This window comes from Nicotiana tabacum, chromosome 9, assembly GCF_000715075.1.
Source record: "Nicotiana tabacum cultivar K326 chromosome 9, ASM71507v2, whole genome shotgun sequence".
NCBI lineage: Eukaryota > Viridiplantae > Streptophyta > Magnoliopsida > Solanales > Solanaceae > Nicotiana > Nicotiana tabacum.
In genome coordinates, this window is record NC_134088.1 from 32296814 (window position 1) to 32300252 (window position 3439).

Genomic DNA, 3439 nt, shown 5'->3' on the forward strand with positions numbered 1-3439 from the left:
TAGCATAAGATTCAAACGATACTATAATACTCAAAGTCTTAAAATTCCGGGATAGATAAGAATCGTATTTATTTTTTGAAACCATCCATCCGGGGATGAAAAACTGCTCCTCCAAAATAAAGTATCCAAAATTTTCAAGAGTGCTCAGAAATATCTTTGCCCATCACACCGAATTTTGAGAAGTGCAGGATCATTCTGTTACAAGTATGTCTTCTTTTATTCATTATCCAGAGACTAAAAAAAATTAGTTGCTCGTAGTCATCGTATCAAAATCGTTGAAGCATATTCAAGTCAATGAAACTGAATTGTAAAATGCACTAGCAAGACATCAAAATCGAAGCGAAAAATATTTCTAAGTATGAACGAATGCAGAAATAGAAACTTTATCATTGATACAAGCCTAAAACCTGCAAAAGAGGTGTTCCAATGACTCCATGACTGGTACTAAAGAAAAATAAAAACTTCCAAAATATTCAAACACTGGTTGTTGGTCACTCCACTTCACTAATCTTTTGATGAAAGAGAAGAATACTGAGTATCTTGAGGATTCAAGTTAGAAGATGGTGGAGAAGAGGAAGAAGAATTAGCTTGAGGAACCGAAAAGTTAGGATGCAGCTCGGTATGTCCCTGCCAGTAGCCTCATCCTGAAGGTCTGGAAGCATCCATCCTTCCGTATAATCTTCTTTTGTAAAGGATGAGTTCATAGCCTATCGGGCTATTTCCACTGCTTGTCTTATTTTCTCGACCACCCTCTCCAGATTAGGAATTCTCGCACAAACAACTTCTAATATTGACAGCTTAAAATCTAGAAAAATGACATTTTGAGCAAGCTCCGATTGATGTTTCAAACTATTATAAGTCGAGATATCATTGTCTCTTTCAGTTCGTAGCTTTTCCTCCTCAAGCTTGAAAGATTCGGTAGTTACTTTTCAAGATCCAAGGGCTTGCTCTAGAAGTCTCCCTTGCTCTCTTGCCCCATTAAGCTCATTTGTGAACGTAGCATATTCATCAGCTAGTTGAATCGAATATGCTTCCTTCTGCGCGAGCAATGCCTTGAGACACCCAATTCTCTTAACATGCTTGTCATTTTGTTCCTTCGTCTTGACGTTCACCATATTCAACTCTTCCATAGCCTACTTGGCTTGAATTTCAAAAGCCTCTTCAAAAAATACCTTCCCCAATTTGGGCTCCCAAGCCTTATAGTAAGAACCTCTCCATGATTTGGATTGAAACTAAATTTGCCTTCACCAAAACACAATGCAGTGCTTGATATTAAAAAATAAAAAGAGATTGCAAAAGGAGTAAAAAGTGGAAATTCAAAAGCATACTCGAAATTTACAATTTAGCACATCATTCACAAGGCTAACGTCAGAATGATTATCCGCTCTATTCTTTTCCAAAAGGTCAACTAAATTCTTTAACCATATAGACTTCTCATCTAAATACTCTAGAAGAACCACCCCTTTAGGCACCTCGATTATAACTCGGTGTTTTATCAGCGATTGTTGAAGGCTCAATTTGGGAACGTTATGGGATCGAAAAGTCCATTGAGGGTATAATATTAGGATGAGAACTTCCAAAATGGAATAGCCCATCAAGACCAACCCATGTAGTTACATTTCCTAGGATCATAGTGGAAGTTGTATCTCCTATTGGCTCTTTAGGCCTTTCCACCAAGAACTATATTTCGTCGATATCAATCAAGATGGGATCAGTATTTTGAAGAGGAGTAGACCACGAATTAATTCGGGGACTTCCCTAAATGTTCTCGGACTCTTAATTGAAACTAAACCTAGTTCTTTCCCTTAGAAGACCAGTAAAATCATTTGCCAAAATAGATTTTGATGAACTTTTCTTCCTCTTTAGTGCAGATAGTTGTTGGACTCTTTCTTGAGTAGAATCAATGGTGTTAGGGAGATTAATCATAACTCGAGAAAGAGTTTTCCTTGGTGTAATGCCTACAATGGAGAAAGAAGTATAAGTTATGAAGCATCAAATTAGAAAGACAATTGGTATGAAGATTTATCATGATTCTTAGTCCTCCATCAAAAAATTTTAGAAATATGCCTCCAGGACCTCTCGAGGAAAAGAAGATAAGATTTTCGGAAAATGACGATCCTCAGAATGAACCAGCTCTCGGATAGGGATGACAACAAATTGATCATACCATCCTCTATCATAATCATCCTCTATATTCACGAGAGCTTATTCACCTCGATTGACAACAATAACAACACTACCCCAAAAAAGCACTAGGGAGTAAATGTCGAAGACACCAAAGGGTAAAGTCAACCTTAGCCAAATTTGATAAAAAAAAAAACAAAGACACGTCACTAATCTCAAAACACTTTGGCCGACTTGAGCTAAGCAAATGTCGAAATGTCAATAAAAGTCCAAAATTGCAGGGTCGATTGGGGGAACAAATCCAAGGGTGAATGGATAAATGTACACAAAGGAAAAACCATCCTGATGGCTGATAATCCGCTCATTCTCTAAAGATACTTGGATGTTAATGTGATCACCCTAGTGGAATTCCTTTTGGACGAGAGGAATGTGATCCAATCGAATAAGGAATCAAAGTTATCCACGTAAGAATTCCAGTTCCAAGACTGCATTGCTATTTTGTTTCATGACCTTCCATCCACTTCAAAGTCCTACTGTTTTGGTAGAATGTCCAAAACAGAGGGTTTAGTCTCATGCTTTACCTTTTTGCCTTTCGAAGGATTCTGAGTTTTTTCCACTTTTCTCAATGGATAATGAGGATGTGACTTCTAAAGGTTCTTTGATGATACTCACATGACTCAATAGAGTGAGAGTTCTTGAGAATCTATAATAGAGGAGAAAAAAGACTATAGGATCGATGAAGGATTCAATGAAGGTTGTGAAAGTAGCAGAGGATTTTCTTAAAATAATTGAAAAGTGAGGAAAGAAAGGCATTTCACGTATATAAAGGTGGGGAACTGAATTTTCAGATCCATCGAACTTGGAAAACATGTCAATTGCAAAGTCAGACATCACAATCTTGGAAACTAATATCAATGGCACAAAAATTTGAAGCTCGCCACGTGCCCCGAACAATGAATAAAAGTTGCACGCATCATCTCAATCACAAATCATGTCACTTTATTTTTTGATGCGAATATCGAATGAGATTTCTTTTCCATCAAGAATAGATTTTAGCCAAAATTTTCTCCCACTGAAGATTCTTTATTTCCTTGTCACGACCCAAATTCCACCACAGGGGTCGTGATGGCACTTAATCTCTAAGACTAGGTAAATGTATCACTTATCAATATTAAATCAACAAAATATGATATAATAAGGCAGGGTTTAATATAAAAGAGAAAATAGAGTTAACACAAGGCAAAGAGGCAATACTCAATACATCTTCCCAGAACTAGGTAGTACAGAGTCATAAGCTCTAACTGAATACATACAA

The 3439-nt window shown here is 36.9% G+C and overlaps 1 long non-coding RNA gene across 1 annotated transcript; it reads right to left on the reverse strand.

Annotated features, from left to right (window-relative positions):
* Positions 1-367: 367 nt before the first annotated feature.
* On the reverse strand, positions 368-2979 carry LOC107832229 (uncharacterized). Its single transcript, XR_012694829.1, has 2 exons — positions 2706-2979; positions 368-1958 (listed from the first exon to the last, which is right to left on the reverse strand). It is a non-coding gene; the product is annotated as an uncharacterized LOC107832229 (long non-coding RNA).
* Positions 2980-3439: the final 460 nt, after the last annotated feature.